General features: G+C 40.9%; 1 protein-coding gene across 5 annotated transcripts in view; it reads right to left on the reverse strand.

The window, feature by feature from the left end:
* RAB27A (RAB27A, member RAS oncogene family) overlaps positions 1–19,872 on the reverse strand; it is a 32,905-nt gene that overhangs the window by 12,569 nt on the left and 464 nt on the right. For 2 of the 5 annotated variants that reach the window (XM_054642199.2, XM_077185344.1), the window contains exons 1-2: positions 17,993–18,236; positions 7,561–7,678 (exon numbers count right to left, since the gene is read on the reverse strand). The exons of 1 other annotated variant lie outside the window; for it this stretch is intronic. The gene's annotated coding sequence lies outside the window, so the exon portion shown is untranslated. 2 more of the 5 variants (XM_077185346.1, XM_054642200.2) reach the window with 2 other exon arrangements.

Below are 19,872 nucleotides of genomic sequence, written 5' to 3' on the forward strand. Positions count from 1 at the left end.
GTGATGCAGAGTGCAGAGGAGTAAGTCAGTAGTCCTGTCACAGCAGCACTGCCACCACACTGCAGCGAGGCAATAACCACATTCCTGCTCAGCCTCACCCTGCTCTAGGCTCCAGCAGCAGCCAAGTGCTTGGAGAACTGGTCAGTCAGACACCAGCCTGCTCTGTCCAAACACAGGACAGACACCTAAATAATGTTCCTGCTTAGTCAGCACTTGCTTAGATGTGCTCTGTTAAAACCTGCCAGATCCATACAAATGGAATATAAGCACATCATGACAACTGTTCATAAACTCAAGTACCTGTTGTGCTGGGGGAAGAGAACTAATGAGTATGCACTTCACCAAAATGTTCTGAACTGCACTATTGTTTTTCTTAGGAAAACCTATGACCTGGCTTACTTTAGTTTTGGTCAAAATGACACTTTCTGTGACTTCTGGGCCTTTTCTGTAACATAAACAACATGAAAAAAAAAATCCTTGGTTACTTTCAATTGCTCTGCCTGACATTTTACTGTTACAATGTTTTTAGTTTCAACTGTAGACGAATTCTAAGGAATTGCAGGATCACTGTCCAAGGAGTGCCTCTTTCTTGGAAAGATCTAAATAATTTTAAGGGTGCTCAAAATACATAAGAACCTGCAAAACTAGGTACAAAAACACAGCTGAGAAGGTTTAGCCTCCAAACACTGATTTCACTTTTACTTGGCTGAAGGTGCTGTACAACCATTCTTCACTATTGCTGCAACTGCAGCATTTTGAGAGCATGAACTGATGGGCACACAAAGCACTGTGAGAATGAGTTACTACAGGAGATACAGAAAATGATGATCCCACCCAGAAAGGGAGCACAAAAGGGGAGCAGCAGGTCTGATGTGGTGAGAACCTTGCACAACAGGCCAGGCAAGAAACAGCAGATTCTGGACTATGTTTCCAGAAAATCAGGAGACACTAGGAATGGAGAAGCCAGGAAATGAAACAACAGTTAGTTTTGCAATTGCATTTGCATTTCAGCATCACCAAACCAACAATCAGGCAGCTGGATTTCAAAGGTTATCTCAGTTACACAAATGAATGAAAAGCAGCATGGAACTGGAAAAAATAAAGAATAAAGGCAGGAACGTTGCAGTTGGTTATTCAACACTCCCCATACAGGAGGATCTTCATGCAGCTTCAACTTCTGTGCAAAAAGCACAGCACCATCTCTGTTCCCTCATCACTTCCTAACATGTTCATGCTCCATGGTAAGGAAATACTGTAGATACAGGAAGATTTGCAATGCTATTTGATGAAAACAGTTGATCTGTCCCCCTCCTGGGAACAAGAGCTTTTGCCTCACAAGTTGCCTCTTTGCACTCTCATCAGAAGCTGCTTTGAAACATCTGTATAAAGTGAATCAACTCCAGAGTAACTGGGGAAAGTAAAGCAAGCATTTTTAATTTCTTTTAAGCAGTTCCATACTTCTTACTTCATCCTCAACCATTCCCCTCTTCCTCTAATAAATGCATTAAGCCACACTGGCTTCCAAGTGCTTCCGTGCTTTTTCACTGCTTCTAAACAGGAAATCCAGAGCAATGCTCAGCACCTCCCTAATGTGACAATTCTGACCACTTGGGGATCCACCTCCTTCCTCACAGCCCAACCTTAACATCTGGAATATATCACTGCACTGTACCTACTCTTCACAGGATCAAGGAATTATGAAGGACAGTCTTACACAGATACACACATTTTCCAACCGTTTCTGACAACCAGGAGCCACAAGGGTCTCACCCACAAAGTTGGTCATATTCACAGGTGGGAAATATTCATGACTCTGACCACCCACCAATTCAGCAGCACTTTCAAACTCAGAAGGGCAAGAAAAGAGAGCACACTTCTATCTCTGCCCACAGAAATAACCACCAAAGGGTAAAGGAGAAAAGAATAAGAACCACACAGGATAGTAAGAATTGCATATTTCTTTAAGAAATTGTTTGGTTTTCCAGGAGATAAAGATCTCCAGCAGATAAGCAAACACATGAAAATGCAGAATAAGAGGAATAATAATAATAATTTTAAAAAAACGCTAAAAATCTAAAAGCTGAAAAAGGAAGCAGTTTCATATGTGCAGGTAGAATATTCATGAAATGGCATCTCAAAGAATACATGTGCAGGTACTCATGCTAAAGGAAGTGTGAGTTGTGCTCTGCCTATATGGGTGACTCAGTAGACTGCAATAGATGTCACTCAGCCCATCCTCTTTGTTTAATTCCATTAAAGCACACACTGTAAATGGCCAGAGGAAAATATTTGCTGCTTCTTAAAAAAACCCAATATGGACATAGATATATTTCTCTTTTGAAACAAGAAAGTTCTCAGCTATCTTCTACTTTGTTTCATATTCCAGGCCAGATAACCTGGAATACAGAAAATAATTCTCCAAGAGGTTACACTGCCAAGCTTATGAATGATACCAGATACATCCTGCATCAGAGAGGAATAATCTGGCAAAATAAATTACCCTGATTAGGACAATTAGGAGTCAATGGAGAAGCTCAGCTACCAGACACCTGAAGATGCTTCCTAATCATGGTTAGATAAAAGTGAAGACCACACAAATATGATACAAATGGGACTATAAAACCACATCATTCATCTAACACGATGTGGGAAAACAAAAGGGTGAGGCAGGAAAGAACTGCAGTGCAGAATTTAATCCACCTTTTCATCCTTTGGATTGGGAAATACATGGGGGTTTTGTTTTTCACAGGAAGTAAACACTTTTCCTTGCTAATCTGGCAGTTAATTGGAAGATTCAACAATCTTATTTTCAGCAGCCACTGCCATTCTTTAGCATTATTGCTTTTCTGTAAAATTGAGATCTAAACTAACAGGGGTCACAGTATAGAGGATTTCTAACATTCTGTTTTTCTAGTTACTTCTCAGCAAGTTAAATGCTTTCTCATTATTTAGGTGCCATTGAAATACCCAAAAACTTTTAAGTCCATCAGAAGTTTTCTGAAAGCAGCTAATCACAAGGCATCGTGGCCTTTTGGAGCAGGACTAATGTCATCATTCTTCCAGCAACCAGTGAAAACATCCTGCTCCCCAGAAGATTTACTGGTTATCAAAGTTACTGAACAACTAAGCCATATCCATGAATAGTGAGATGGAAAACTCTATTATCTAAGAATATCAGGCACAACATTAGGAATAATAAGTTACTGGTGAAAATATTTAATCAGTGGGATTTCTTAAATTAATGTAACAAAAAGGACAAAATAAGTTCATAGTTGTCTGTGGGAAAGCATGGGAAACTGTCAGTTAAAACCCTGTCCAGCAACTAGAAAAGGTTATTCTTCTACTCCTCAAATCCAGCATCACAGGACAGTCAGAGATGCCAAGCTAGGAAGGGTACACAATGGACAGAGATGGAAGGACAGATCTAGATTGATCAAACTGAGGCTCACAGCTAGCATTCAGTTCTCCCAATCTTTTAAAGATCAGAAAATCTTGACAGAAGCATCCTTGCAGGTGCAGAGCTCACTGGACCTACCTGAGGTCATGCTGCCATGGGGAGGCAGTGAGAGCAGTGCAGGTTGGCAGCAAGACACTTCAAAGAGTTTGACAGGTGAGTGGCAGCTGTGAATAATCTGCTCCTAAGAGGTCTCAAAAAGAAACTGAGCCTTTAATTTCAGAGTCTGTAATAGCTACAGTCTGAGAAAGAGATTTTTCAGCCAGTACTGAGCAGGACTTGTTCAGTAAATATGTTTGGAGATAACGAGTGTATGTGATACTTCCATGTCTCATAAATGCTATGAAAAGGTTAGAAATAACTTGCTGATAATACACTGGCCATAACTTAACATAATAAAACACCACTTCTGCCTGAAATAGGCTGTATTCAATAGGCCACACCCTGTTCTCTTCAGGAAGTCACTAACAGCAAAGCAGAAATCTTCACAGGAATCTTTGTGTGACAGCAAGACACAGCCACTTTGGAGCATGCTTGTGGCTCAAAAGTGTGACTCAAACCAAAGCAAAGCTAAAACTACAGTGTTTGAGTGGGCTTTTCTTTCAGGAATTGAAAGCCAAGCCCCTGCTTCCACTCTATCCTCCCTTGAACAGCTCTGGAACTGCAGCACAAATTACCACTGCCCAAGCCTTCTCCTGAGGCCCTGCTGTCTGCCAAACTACTCAGACAGTGCTTTGGCAAAATGCTGGCTTCAATTCCTGTCCTAGCACAGCTTTCTAGAGCCTCAGGGAGGCATAATTCAAAAGAAGCACTGATTAGCAGCCTGATCTGCTCAACACAAAGTTTCCATTCAAAAAGCCTGCTGTTTTTCAACCTGAGTTGCCAACAATATTTATCTCACTGCTCAGATCAGAATCCTGTAATACAGCATGAATTATAGTTAAATCCTGATACACAGCAAAGACTCCTGAGATAAACAGCACAGCAAACCAGAATTTCTTACACTAATTGGTGTTATATAGGAATATATGAGCAAAGAAAGCAAAAAGCAGCACAAGTCTAATGCCACAGTTTGCCCATACCTTTCCTTTTAGTTATTCCCAGATGGAGGGAGGGCCCCAAGATGGCTGTAGAGTAAAGCCTCATCTGAAACCTGGCAGCTGTTGCCAGCTTTTCATGCTGTAGGTGCCTTCCTAAAGAATTCTTTCATAACATTTCATGCACACAAAGCATCCTCAAGTTTCACTTGAACTGACCTACAGTAACAGGCAATTCCCTACCTCTACCCTTAGAAGCCTTCAATTAAAATTCAGAATGGTTCTGTCTATAGCTAATAAATGGCTTAGGCAGCAGTGAGCTTACAGAACAAGCACCTCTATAACCTAAGTTCCAGAAAAAATACACAAAGCTTTTCGATGAAAATAAATTGCCAGTCAGAATGCTCTAATTGATCCAAGCAGTGCAGGTTTCCTGTTGAAAACTGTGTCAGGGAAACGTGTATGCAATTATTACACCATACAGTGCATACAGACTGTGCTGGCTTGGTGAGACACCAAATAGAAATGTTGTATGCTTGTGAGGAACTCAAAAATCTCACACAAACTGCCAAACCAACTTCACAGAACAATTGTACACCATAACTGAGAGAGGCATCAAACCTCTGAAATGAAGAATGGAATAGAAAAGTAAGTAATAGGAACAAGTCACAACAAAATGGGAGTATGCAATGGCACTGTCTCACAAGAGTTTCTATATGAAAAGTCTCATTAAAGTAGGTGCTGGTGTTTCATCTTCTGCTAAAAGACTGCAGCATTTGGTTTGATTTTAAATCAGTGCATGTGATTTGCTACAGAAGAAACTAAGAATCCAATAATGAGATTTCAGTCTCAAAAATAAATTAAGTTTGTGAAAAAAGAAAATCTCAGCACTAATCAGTACAGCTGGAGTGCCTATAGTGGAGCTGTGCTAACCAACCCACTCCCTCCTAGAGAATTGCCTCACCAAGATCCCAGTTTTTCTATTTATAACAACACTTGCATCACAATGTATCAAAACGGGTTTTTTAAAAAGAAATTTTATCCCTATGTCACAGTATTTAAACAAATTCAGAAGCAGGAACTACACTGTTTCTTAGTTATGAAGTAAAACATTTTAGGAGACCAAATAAAAGTTACTCCTTTTTCTCCTTCCCATTGTCTAGAGCTTATTTTTCTCCTCCTACTAAGATACTTCCAGATCTTTTTCCATTAACTGCTTTTAAGATTTTTTGAGGTCATTCTAAGTTTTCTATAATTCAGAATTTTTGTTTGTCTTCTTTTTTTTAATTTTTTTTTCTTAAGGAGAAAAAGTTACTATTTCTCTTTAATGCCATTGTTAGTGACATGCTTAAAGAAGCCTAGCTGAATTAGATTCCCAGCTTGTTTTTACCAGGCTTAATTACTAAGGCTATTTTGTTTAAGACTGTTATAAATGAAAGACATGTGGGAAACATGCAATTATACTGAAATCCAGGAAGACTATGGTGAAGGAAAGGGTAGCAGCACCAAATGCTAGCATATTGTTTTGCAGTGTAAAAAAGAATTCCAACATTATTAACATTTAATCCTCAAATAACTTATGCTATTAGAAAACACTGCACTAAAATGTGCTAGAAATAGTTTCTGTAACACATTCAAAATGCACATGTAATGCAATAAATGAAAGTATTATGTAACAGTAAATTACAGTGAAGCAGCTACAACAACCAAGCTATCCAAACAGCACAGGAAAAACAAAAACAGAAAGCCAAGCATCACTGTTTACAAAATCCTTTTTCTCATTTATTTTATATAAACTTTTCATACACTGGGGATGACTATAAGGAAACAGTAAGAAAATATGTTTATTGAACTACATTTATTAATGTCTCACTTCTCTGTCATAAACATAAGTTATCTGTTGATGATCTGGAGGAGAAAAGTCATCTTAAGACATTCAATGCTAGACATCAAATAAAACCCTGGGAAAGCCTTGTGACCTCCAGAGAAGTGGAGAAGAATACTGTTTTCTGTTCTCTGAACAACTCCTCCTTGGTTATTTGCAGTCTATAAAAACTGGAGTTTTGGTTCATGATTAGAAAAATGCTGGTAAACACATAGCTAGAAAGGATGCTTGATTACAAAATCATGCTTGGGGTGGCATGGCATGACTTAGTCAGGTGGGTACATATATTCTGAGTTTCTTCCAAAGGAGAAACAAAACACAGGAATAACAGCCCACCTTCCTATTGCTTTTATGATAATTAATTTCAAGATTCAAGTTGTTACTATATGATTGAACAAGGAATGTGAACTAGATGAGCTCTCATGGTTCCTTGCTAGTCAATCTTTTTTATAATTAAAACTAACAGCCTGTGCAACACACCACATTCATGCATTTTATCATCCCTTTAGCAAACATGGTAACAAACACATTGGTGCACAGTGCAGTTAAAAACCCTGTCATTCTAAAGGACTGTTCTATTCAGTATAATTTATCTTTAAATGCTAATAGGAACACAGGAAGAAACAGAGGGGGGAAAAATTCAAGCAGTGCAATATTTGAAAATACTGAGTTATTTTGTTCAGTATTTTAAATGTTTTTTGCACAGCACACTCTACTATCAGGGGTCTAATTGTACCTTCCCTGCAGAACAAGTTTGCCACAGAAGCCAATGTAGGCTGATGATTTGGGACCGGAACAGGCGTCTTACGGCTCCTGGATCGAGACATGGCTCACTGCAGTCATTTATTTATTTTGTTAATAAACTTCCCCTGGTTTGTATTTGAGTCTGACTGATTTATTTATGAAAAGCAATGATAAATGCATACAAAAGAGCTGCAGTTTTGTCATTTAACCCCAAAGTCTGTGTTACATAACCCAAGTGTACTCCCCAGCTTTACTTTTCCCTCTAGAACAGGAGGATGCAGCAATGCTGAACTCTCAAAATCAGAATATTCCAGGCAGCTTGTTAAAGTGCAGCAACAGTGTTTCAAAACTCTGAACAGAACAGCTGGCACAGTCAGCTCAAGGAAAACAATGTGATAAATCTTCTGAAAATAAACAGAGAAGAGAAAGTGCTTACATACCTAGGTTTAACAGCTGTGAATGGATCTGTAGTTTTCCAAATGTGCTTCACTGACAAGTTTCCTGACACAGGTCAGATCTCTTGAATACCATAGTCATGCAAAAAGAGCCATTTCTCATCTACAGGAAGCATCAGCAGAGAAAGAAATAAAACCAAAACAGTGTAGTTCAGACTAATAGTTCTAACATTCACAGGGCATGGGAAGCTGCCAGCCCCACACAAGCACCCTCCCCACCTAATTACATTCAGCTGCTTGTCATGTGGTCTTGCTGACCGATCAAGTGATCTCTTTTCCCCCTTTTAAAGTTAGCAAAGTAGCTAACCAGATCTCCCTAAACCAGGTAATACACCTCGAACCTCTGCATCAACTACTGACCCTCCTCCTTGTCTTAGGGAGAGCAAGTTGCAATGTGTGAGCACAACTTTTTCTAAGTATACCAAAAAAATAAAATACAGCAAACACAGTAGTCTCTTATATTGAAATTTATATTGAATAATATATTGAAATACAGAGAGCACCAAAGTTCCCCAAACTGGTTTTACTTCTCACCTTTACAGACAGCAGAAAAAGCTACTGATTACAAAACTGGCAAAGACACCACAGAGAGAGACCATGTGAGCAGAATCTGGAAGGATTTGGGAGGACAGTGGCAGCTGTACCATTGGGCTTTGTAGGCATCTGTGTCCAGTCCTTTCTGCTGAACCACTTCTGATGGCAACAAGCTCCAAGAAGAGATCAGAGTGAGGATGTTGCCAGAAACTTTCTGAAACACAGACACTAAACCTACAAGCTCCTGTCCCTGCACGGTCCTAAGACACACATGCAGACATTTTAAACATTTAAATAACTTCAAGGAAATAAAGCTACTGCTTTAACATGTAAAGCAGCTCTTCAATGAGTCAGTTCACAAGAGCCAGAATCCACAGGTCTGCCCCAGTTTCAGCACCAGTGTCTGCACCAGGCACTCACTGCATGGAGAGCCCTGCACTGGGATGAGACAGGACCTTCACAGCCCCACGAGGGGGTCCCCTCTCAGACACCCCAACATTAGAGATGCTCACAGGAGAGCACTGAAAGCTGTGGACAAAGCAACTTTTGCACTCACCGTGTAAGATTGAGCTGATGTGAGCTTTTGCAGACAAGTGTCCTTGCACAATCCTTTCTTGTCTCAGTTTCTTTCCTCAAGCTGCTTCAAGAGCAGCAAAGAAAGGAAATTAAGGTGGTGTCTCCAGCTAGTCTCCAATCTTATAATTTAAGAAGTGCTGCAGACGGGCTGCTACAAATATTTAACATATGGATTCATCTACCAGTAACAAAGACAACTCCACAAGCTTCTTAACTCTCACTTGTTTCAGTGCTCAACTATCTTGACTCTTTTCATGTGAATCAAGGCAATTTTTTTCCTTGCCCTGGTGAATATCTAAGTTGTATTATACAGAGCTGGAACACTTTTTCATGCCCTGCCTTAGCATTTTTCCAGCATTAACTAAAATCCATTTCTTTGACATTTGCTTACAGGTTGTAATTTTTTAAAACTCTATCCATTCTTGGCTCAATCCAATCTTCTGAAAATTTCACCAGTTTTAGAGGAAAAGGCCCTTTTTTTTTGCTCCCACATGCAATTAAAAAACAGAATTGTGCTCAATTTTCAGCAACATGCACATTTTTAATCTTTAACTGCTTGCTTCCTTGATCAATACCAGCACATTTGCTTAAGTGTGAAGAAATATTCAGACCACAAGCACACTAGAATGTCTGCTAACTGCTCCAGAGTGCAGAAGGAGGAACAGGATAAGAAGTGTTGACAGACAAAGCAGCAGCTCTCCTGCCATGTTGCAAGCAGCCCTGGGGGTAACTGCACACACACTAAGCACAAACTGTCTGGAAGCCTCAACTTCAATCTCTCTCAATGTAAATGGAGTTCAAACTCTTCCATATAGTCAGATGTTTGCCATCTTTAATGGGAAAACAATTCATAAATAATCCCCAGACTTCAGTGTTTTATTTCAGGATGAAATGAGGCTGCTCAACTTGTCTCTTACCAACTTGGTGTGAGGGACACCAACTAATCCTTCCTTCCTTCCTTCCTTCCTTCCAGGCAAGAGTTTTATCCAAAACAGTAAGACTTTGCCAGAAAGGTACAGCTGAAATAAAGCTTTCTTTGTGAGGGTGAAGTTATGCTGATTTCAAACTAGGAGTTATAAACTGGAAGGAGATCAATATTTGGTTATTTATAATCTCTGTTTTTCAACAAACACGTTTGCAGCCTCTCAGCAAGTGCTGCACAGGCAGCTGAGGCAGCCCTGCTGTGGTGGCAGGAAGCAAACACGAACCAAGAGCTACAGCTGGAACAGGAACCACTGCAGGCAGCCCAAGGTGAGCCTTCCTCCCACTGCTACCCCAGGCCTAGGGGGCTGAAGGAGCTTGGACAATTTCTTACTTTATGGAGGGCATCAAAATTACTGAAACTGTGAAATGTAGTTTTAAAGCTCCAGCCCTACAAAGGAATACCTATCTGCTCAGTTACTCAATATTCCCAACGTTTTTACAAATTTTATGAACAAGATGATCTGGATGCATGGAATTTATGGTTTACTTGTAAAACTTTTCTATGCTTTACAGGCCTAGGAATTCAGGAGAAAATTTGAGGAGTTAAACACAGTGAACAGTGTGGAGCATTCTTTAGTATAAGCATCAGAATATTTGCCTTCACACACTCCTTGAGAAAAGTTGCAAGTGTCCAAACTGTCCTGTAGCAGATGTTTCTACTGTAAGAAAAATGCTGGATTGTTACCTGCCTGCAGAAATAAAGACATCTGCCACTGGAGACAGGAATAAGAGAAGAATTGGATCTAGTAACAGCCCATTTCAGATAATGCTACAGAACACATCCCTGTTTCCAAAGCCAAGAGCAGTGCCTAACCTCAGTGTCATCTGCCCCTGCTCTGCAGTAGCATGCCAGTACTTCAGGGCAGGACTGAAAGGACAAGATAAATTCCATATAAAAGACTTTTTTCTTTTGCTTTCCTCTCACCAATATCCTTTAAAAATTTTTAAAAAAAGACAACCCACACTAACAAAATCAGCTTTCACATCAGAACTGTTATAGCTGAACTTTGCCAGGACCAAATCATGAAATATCCCTTGAGTGATTAAAATAAAAGTAGGTCAGGCAGGTCTTCCTGCTACCCATAGGCACAACTGCTAAATATTTAGCAATATTATAGAGTAAAGTAAAACTTTCATTATGTTCTTTCAACTGTAAGCCAATCTAGGCAATTTCTAGTAATGGGGACAGAGCTTTCTTCTAGCATTGCATGTGATAAAGCATTGGCATATTTAAGATCTGTAGCATTTTACATAAAAAGGAGGTTCTTAAAAACAATCCACTCCAAGAGAGTTTCCAGATAACTAACTTGCAAGAATTACCAGGGTCTCTTCAACAATAAAAAGTTAACAGTAAAATAATCAACAAATGAAAAGCATCAATTTTGCTTTCATGGAACATCATACTGCCTAAAGACAGGAATCCTTTGCAGCTGCTCGGTACTCAGCACTTCAAAAAACTTTAGACCAAACTCTGTCATCAGAAAAAAACATCAAAAGACTGCTTCCCAAATGAGATTTATATATGGTTATATTTGACCTCAGAAAAGATTAGTAAAATTATCCCAAACGAGTGATTCTAATTGATCTGTCAATTCTGTCAAAACTGCAATCCTCTGCCTCCACACCACTTTGTATTATGCAGTCTGTCCCAAGGCAAAGCCAAGTGGAGATGCCTATTCCAGATCTGAATCAAAAGGGGAAGGAAAGAACCCTTTAATATTTGAATCAGGTCCTCTCTTATTACAGTTCTGAAATATCAGAAAGCAAACAGTATTAAAAAATACTGTTGTACATGTCCCTGTATAAGATGGTACAACACCAAGAAATGGTCAAACCAGGTTTATTTAAAATAGCAATAAAAAGTGTATGAATAAACATTATTATTTGTTTTGAGTGAAATGAGCAAATGTGATCATTTTGTATGCAGGAAATGGTATTTTGGCAACATTCACACTACTCAAATTACATAATCTGTGCTCAAAAGAACATTTAACCTAAAGATGGATGAATTATGATGTGCTACAGTTCTTCTGTGAGACTGTGTTGGTTCACATTTTGTAAGACCTACGCAGTGCAGGCCTGAGTGCATGAAGAGAGCACCTGGAGCAGCCCTGCACTGGGTGAGGAGCTGTAAAAGCACACCAATAATCTGATGTCTCTATCTTCAGCCTGAAGAGCTCCAAACCTCATTTTAGATCAATGATCTTTATCTACTTTAAAGGGTTGATGACTAAGTGAGCTTTTTTAATTAAAAAACAGTTTCTTTACAGGAAGCTGCTGTGCCCATTTAAGGGAACATGTGCACTACAGCTACCTAAGAAAGGATTTTCAATGTTTTACAATCCTATATCAATACACCTTTGAAAGTTTCTGTCATATTTTTCTCCACACTTCAGCTTCATTGATATGTGTTTATTCTTGGCACTATCTGAGTTATTTGAAAACCAATCTCAGCAGTGCTGGGTTTGCTTTCCAGCACAAGATTCTGTTCACATCTTTTCTGATCTACTTAATAGGGCAAGTGGTTCATCATTGTCCTCACAAGCTGTCAACAGTGCCTTCTGCACTTTAACTCTGCTCTCAGGAGGAAAAATGGAAAGGTTAATTATGTGAACTATGTGGCAGACAGAGAAGTCTGCTGCTTCTGAGCTACAGCAAAGTATTGCTTCTTCAGTGTGTTGTTTGATCTTCCATGCAATAAAGCACATGAAACCAAATTAAACACCTGTGATGCCTATTTTTTTCTATCATTTCTTAAAGCATGAGCACCATTAATATGAGAGCTCCTTCATATTCCCATTTATTCAGTGACTCCCCAGGTTAACTAACCTGACTGGTTGATCTGCCTTCCCTCAGGGTGTGCAGGAGGAAGGGGTGGGCTTAGAAAGGTGGTGATTCTGCAGTACATTACCAAAGTAGGGCTTTCAGTTCCATTGGCCCCATTCCACTCCCTGGGTGACTCCCAATTACTAAAAACATCACTGCTCCCATTCTTCATGCTCCCACAGGATGCTAGGCTGAAGAAAAATTCCCTAAGGCTCAACACACCACACTGGAGATTATGAATGCAATAAGGACTTCTTGGAACAAAGCTCCAAATTTGCAATGCAAAAAACAAAGCTGAAATGAGGACACGCCTCTTAGCCTGATTTCCTAAGGAAACAAAGCTCATTAGAGAGGGGCAGAGACACTGAATTTCTATTATTTCTGCCTTCTCCCCCAACATTTGATCTGCTGATCAGCTTTAACACTCCTTTACAGAGGGGAAGAAACCACAAAGATCTGAACTTCCTGAACACTTTGTGAAAAAATGGCAAAAAAATGGCAGATTAGACAAAAGGAAGACTGGGATGCGTGCTTCCTCTGAAAGCTGGCAGAGTTTCCAGTTCTGCAAGGGAAACCCACCAGCTGCCCAGGTTGTACCTGCTGCAGCACATACTGTGACAGTCATTCAATTTTACATTTACTTTCAAGTTGGATTTAAAAGACACTATATCTATTTTATAAGCAAATGAAATTTAAGCACATCTATTATTAAAAAGTGAATGGAATAAAACCAGTGGAGTTTTGCCATATCAGCAGTTCAGATCAGGGGGAGGAGGAGCTGTCTTCTGTTTCAAAACCTACTAAAAAGCATGATTCCACTTTTGCAGCAGGCTCTTTTCACAGGCCTTTCAAAGCCTGCTCTGCAGCTCCTCCTGACTCATAGCAGGATCTCCAGCCCTGTGGGCTATATCCAAACTGATGATTCTAGAAAACTATCAAATAAAGATTTATATTCACCTCTTCCATTTCACAGATAAAGAACATTTTAAAAACTACTACTTTAACATCTAACTTAATTTAATAACTCCAACTTATATTTATCCAATCTAAAATTCCAAGAATTTTGCTACAAAATTCGGAAGAAACACCATCAAATCAGACAGTACTATCTTCAAACTTGGTTAACACCATCTCTGTACAGAGATGTCTATCCTGACACCATTCCAAGAAAAAAAATGAAAAAATTAAGTATTAGTCAGACAGTCCATGCCCCGACAGAAAAGACCTGTCAAGCTGAATCAGTGTTAGAGGAGAAAGTCAGTGGAGCATGTGCAATTACGTGCACAGGATCTGCAAGTGCTGCATGAGAAAATCTGTTGGAAATGGATAATACCAGCAGGGCTAGGACTGCCCTGATACCTGTATTTTGGGTCACATTCAGGCATGCATAAAGTTTGGTTAAAACAAAACAAGTGGGGGTGGGGGAGGAGGAATTATGATTAGCCTTTGCAATTGAAAAATAAAAAACATAAAAAGACCCCAATTATCCAGTTTTTTGCTATAATCTGCATTCTGAATGTTATCTAGGTTTCCAAGCAGACATGGAAAGCACCAGCCACTGGCAAGACCTGTAGCAGCAAATCATCTCATGCAAACCTTGCATAAAAACCATTTCACAGCACAAGCAGTCCCACCACTGTGAGCCTTGAGCGATACCCTGAATTCTCAAAATGCACCACACTCCATGACAGTCACACAATTATCAGCAGGGATCTCCAGGAGAAAGGTCATTTCCCTCAGCAACTACCAACATAAAATACCATACTAGCAAGACTGCTGGAGACAGGAGAAAACAGGAAAACTTGCATTTTTATTCAGAAAAATGAATGAAGTTTTCTTTTCCCCCCTAGCCACCGTACATGCTTTATTAGTCCTTATCACCACCAGCAGCCTTCAGTCTAGTTCAAATATTCCCTTTCCCCAAGGATGTTACTGGAATGAATTGTTTTCCTCCTTTCAGTTCACAGAGCAACCATTTTCCTTACAGTCTTTGAGTGATGAGGGAACCCAATGAAATATCCCACAGTAATGAAAATAATGAGCCAGGGTTTAAGAGTGAGACTGGGCTGACTTTGGACAACAGCTCCAGAGAACCTTCACCACCTTCTAATGACATAAGCTTAATAAAAGTATTATAAAAATTGTACATCCATCGTTTTCAATTTTGCTTTACATTCTGCTGTTTCTAATTCAAACCTGAAAGGAGCTTACATACCTGAAAGCCTATCCTTTCCAACTAAATACGCTATCCTAATAAAAGGCATTGCTTCTACCCATGGAGCTTCCTTACCTGACAGTATCACTGAAGAATCAGGTTTTATCTATTTTGCTATCTATTCCTTTATCCTGTTATCACCTTTGAAACCAATAGCAGTACACAGCTGCAAAACTGCAGTCACAATCTCCAAACTTAATTTGGACTCAGCTACTTGATTTGTGTAGTAGTGTCCTTATATCCATCCAGTGTTTCATTTGCACATAAAATATTTCAGCAAGGTGCATTCCTTACAGTCCTTTCGTTCACATATCACATTTACACAAAGAATTACTGCAGAAGTGTACAGTTATCTTCAAAATACTTTTTGCAAGTGCCCACAAACTTGACTTTTAATTTTAAAACACTGATTACATATTAACCAACTTCTTTTGTCCATTGCAAATCACAGATTTCTAGAAAAGCTCCTGCTGAGTTTGCTACCTTACTACCAGTCTTCATGTTGTTTTCCACAAATGCCTTTTTCTGACATGCTTTATTCTTACCCATTTCTCATCAGTAAAAGTATCAGACATAGGGAAAGAAAACAGCTATGAGAAATGGGTGTGCAAACTCAGGAAAATATCACTGCACTGGTTTACACTTTGATATTATCCTCAGAGTCTTAGAAGCAAGGACATTTGCCGGTTTGGTTTTTTTTCCTCCTGTAGACTAAAATACTGAAGAACTTGTTGGGTCAGCTCCAGAGTGCTGAAATGCACCAGTATGTGAAAAGAATTCCACCACCCAGGATATGCAAAACTGTCACACACCCCCCAAAGCATCCCCAGCCCTTTGAAGCCACACCAACACCACAGGAAAAAAGTATGCTGGTTATATGTCATATTTTAATCTACATGCCATAAGGCTTATTAGATTGGAAAATAAATCACAGCCACTGAGACTACTTATTACTATAAATCAAAAGTAAATTCTAATGCTTTATGTATGAAAATACAACAATGTAAGGGTGTTCCAGAAAAGAAAGTCAGGGCTAGGACTTATTCACAAAGCTCCACTGGAGATAAAAGGATCATTCAATCATTAAGTGATCTCAGCTGATTTAACATGGTTCAAGTTAGTCCTGCCTCCTGACAGGGATGCAGTTCTGACTAAGAAGAGAAAAAAAGAAATGAGGAAAAGAAACCTCAAAACCAGATGCTATATCCAGAGAGACTGATTGGGAATATATTTGTATAAATAGAAAAAAAAAAAGTTTTTCTGCTAAAATGCTGCCTTATAGAATTTATCTATCCATGCTCTACTTAAACAACTTTTTAGGCATGTTTGAAGCCAGTGCTGTAAACTCAAAGATTGTATCTGTAGCACTGAGTGGTGTCTACAAAGCAATGGGAGCAAAAGCAAGTTCCAGAGCACTATGTATGCCCAGCCCAGGAAAAGTTCACCTATAAGTATCTAAATAACTCTCTGCAGGACCAACCACATGTGCAGAGCACAATAATGCAGCTTTAATGCAGATGGGAATATTTGATTAATTTGATTAATTATTTATAAATGCAACTTAATTACTTGCTGAGACATCAACAGGAGAAAAGGAGTTCTCATTCTTTATATTCTACCTCTAGTGCCAATTTTGCCTGTTTTTTTCAGATTAAATTAAATTCTAACCACCTCTGTTGACTGTGACAGAGTGATCTTAGTAATGATGTTGATCTGCAAGTGCAGGGTTATGCTGGAAACTGATGGACTTCTCTGGTCATTTACCAGCACGAGAGATCCCCGGCAGGAACAGCACGACCAAGAATTCAAAGGCACAGAGGGATTACTGCACGAAATATTTGTTTCTGTAAATGTCAAATGCTACTTAAGAATTCTTTTATCTCACCTTATCTTCTCTTTGAAAGAAAAGGAAATGTGTAATCGAGTGATAAATTCATGTGTTCCCATGTTTAACGATAGTGATAAAACAAACTTACAGTCTGGTTTTAGACATCTGGTTGCTCATGGGAAATTTTGTTAACTGTGAAATTAAACCAGCGTAAGTTGTAGCACACCCTCTCTCCCAAACCCCTTTGTGCAAGAGATTAAGTAGATGTAAAATCAGAACCCTGAACGAGAAACACAGGAACATGCTGTTCTTTTTTCCATCTTTTTAACCATGCTTTTGAGACATTCATTTAGCATTACAAATACCATTCCTACATTTACCTATCAACATTTGAAATGCATGTTGCAGTATATGCTATTCCCTGGCTGGAAAATACTGGGAACACTCACAAAATTAGTAAAAGTCTGTGACAAGAAAGAAAGGCTGAGAGAAGATGTCTATGTCAGATTAAGTTTCCAAGAAAGGGCAGTATAGATTTTGTAGAGTTTCAAAGAAAAACCTGTAAGTGCAGCAACATATCACCTTTCAGAACTAACTCCAAACATGTATGTGTTATCCTGATGAAAACCCCCTAAGCACCATCTATGAGGGAAGTGTTAGAAGAGTCAAAGAGTCAGAAAGCTCACAAAATTCCTGATACATGTCTAAGACATAAAAATTGAGTGGTTTCAACAGTTCTAAGCATGTCCTTTATACTTTGCCAGCACCATCAAAAATACCACTTATATATTAACATATTCTAGTTACTTACAGAGTAAGGAAAATCAATAGCTGTTTCTAATGGACTTAGATTTCCTTAGATCCAAGATCACCAAAGTGTAAATGCAGCCCAAGCATTACAAATCAGGCTGAAGGGCCTTCTCAGCACGAAGCCTCCCTTACACAAACACACAGTGCTCAGAAAGGAGCAACAGGTCTGTTAATAGTCACGCATAAGATCTGAGTCCCGGCTAGGCAGATACAACATCATTATGGTGCTCTCACAACGACTGACCATTTTTAAAGCCTTTTTAAAAATTTAAGCCAGACATGCAGTCCACTTCTCCTCTGTGAAAGAAAGGCAGGTGTAGAGGGTGGGAGCTGGCAGCTCCCGCAGCAGCAGCAGCGCGGGAAGGAAGGCCCGAGCGGGGCTGTTTGCCGGCGCTCCCGGCAGCCGCCGTGAGGGGAAGCACCTGAGGGGCGGCCCAAGGCCGAGGCTACGGACGGCTCGCTCTCCTCTCCGCAGCGAGGCCCCTTTGTCAAAGCCCGAGTCGCTGTTCCGGAGCCGTGGGGCGCCGGCACGCAGAGTTCCCCGCCCGAAACACCGTCCCGGGGCTCTGACCAAGCCCTCTGCCAGCCCGGCCGAGCCGAGCCATCCCTGCTCGCTGCCCCGTTCGCCTCCCCTGCCGCCCTACCTGCTCGCCTCCCGGCCGCCGGAGCTCCCGCAGCCGCGTCACGCCGCACCTGCCTTTTTTTGGGCTCCGACCGTGTCTTTTCCGTCAAGGCAACATCACTTCCCGTACAGCCCGAGGTGGGGGCGGGCCGGGCGGCACCGCCCCGGCGTGTCCCGGCCCCGCCGCGGCCACCTGGGCGGGCTGAGCGCGGCCCGAGGGCAGCACCGCGCGGCGCTCAGCGGCGTTAGCCGGGCTGGCTCCTCAGCCCTTCCCTCCTCACCTCCCTAAAAGATCTCGCGCGGTTAGTAAGAATTCATGAGAGGCAAAACAGGTTTTGCAGCGAAAATCCGCGGTGCTGGTTAATGCACACCACTGTGGTTTAATGAGCTCTTCCTGCCGCCTGCTGGCTGCCTGCCTTCCCCCGCGAGGGAAGAGTGCTCTTCACTCTCAGCAGCTCCCCAGTAAACGCTTTAAATCCAGCAGCCTCAAGAATTCAGCAAGCAGAGTCTTAAACTCAGTTGCATCAATAACCCTTTCCACCTGCATCCGTGCAGACACCCTGTTTCTTGAGGCTTTTCAAACTCAACTGCCATTTTTATGGACAATTCCAGTCATATTTACAAAGGAACTGCCTTCTAGACCTTCTAGACCTCTTCAAAATAGCCTTTTCAATACTTAGTGATACCATAAAGGAAGCTGCTGGGGTAATTCAGTAATTCAGTGATGGTACTGAACTTTTGTGGCAATATGTAGCATTTTCTTATAGAATCACGAAATGGTTTAGGTTGGAAGGGGCCTTAAAGACCATCCAGTTCCAACTCCCTGCCATTGGCAGGGACACCTTCCACTAGACCAGGCTGCTCAAAACCCCATCCAGCCTGGCCTTGGACACTTCCAGGGATGGGGCAGCCACAGCTTCTCCGGGCAACCTGTGCCAGTGACTCACCACTCTCACTGTAAAATTTTCCTCCCAATATCTAATCTAAACCTGCCCTCTTTCAGTTTAAAGCCTCTGCCCATGTAATGTCATGTCCAAACTGCATTTACTGCACTCACTGCACCTCCCAGCCCACCTTCTACTACTATCCTCCCATTTCAGCTTCTATACCACTGCCTCCACCTACAACATTGCTCCTGGCTTAAAATATAGACACACAAACAACTGGTTTCTTTCCTCATTCTGTCCAAACAAGATTGTGTTAAAACCAAAACCTGACATAAGTTTGTCCCAAGATCTCCTGGGTTTGGCTTCTTTTTAGATTTACTGAAGTCTTGAAGTATCTACAGATTTGGTTTCCCCAAGTCTCAGATTCTATTCTGTCAGACTAATCCACACCTACTCCAAGAGCCATGCTTCCTTCCTGAGCTACACACTGAGGCTCTTCTTAAGGACAACCCATTTTCCAGGCAGATTTATGTATTCAATGTCTACTGTAGCCTCACTCTGTCAGGAATGACACCTGTGTATAAGCACATGTGGTACGTGTGTTTATGTACATATGGCCAGGTCTGATTATAAGCTACCAGTGTTAGGTGCAGTTTCCTTCTCAGCCATTTGCACAATGGCTTTCCCAACTGAACTGACGTATTAAGAACTGACACCATGAGAAGCAGAGAAAAATGGTATTTATCACTTGGAGGATCAGATCAGAGGCAATCCAACAAAACCCATGGAGCATAACCACACAGCAGCAGCTTTCTTTTTCCAGTTTCCTGATGTCATTTAAATTTAGAGGTGAAACAGCCCTTCAGACATTCAGCATGTCATCCATGATTCAACACTGACGTCCCGGAGTCTGGTACCAAACACGCAGGCAGGCGGCTGCAGCAGGCGGGCGGCTCCAGCGCGGGGCCGGGCTGCGGAGGCGGCTCGGGAGGGACGGCCCCGGCAGGTGACGGCC

Source organism: Agelaius phoeniceus, chromosome 13 (genome assembly GCF_051311805.1).
Source record: "Agelaius phoeniceus isolate bAgePho1 chromosome 13, bAgePho1.hap1, whole genome shotgun sequence".
NCBI classification, from domain to species: Eukaryota; Metazoa; Chordata; class Aves; order Passeriformes; family Icteridae; genus Agelaius; species Agelaius phoeniceus.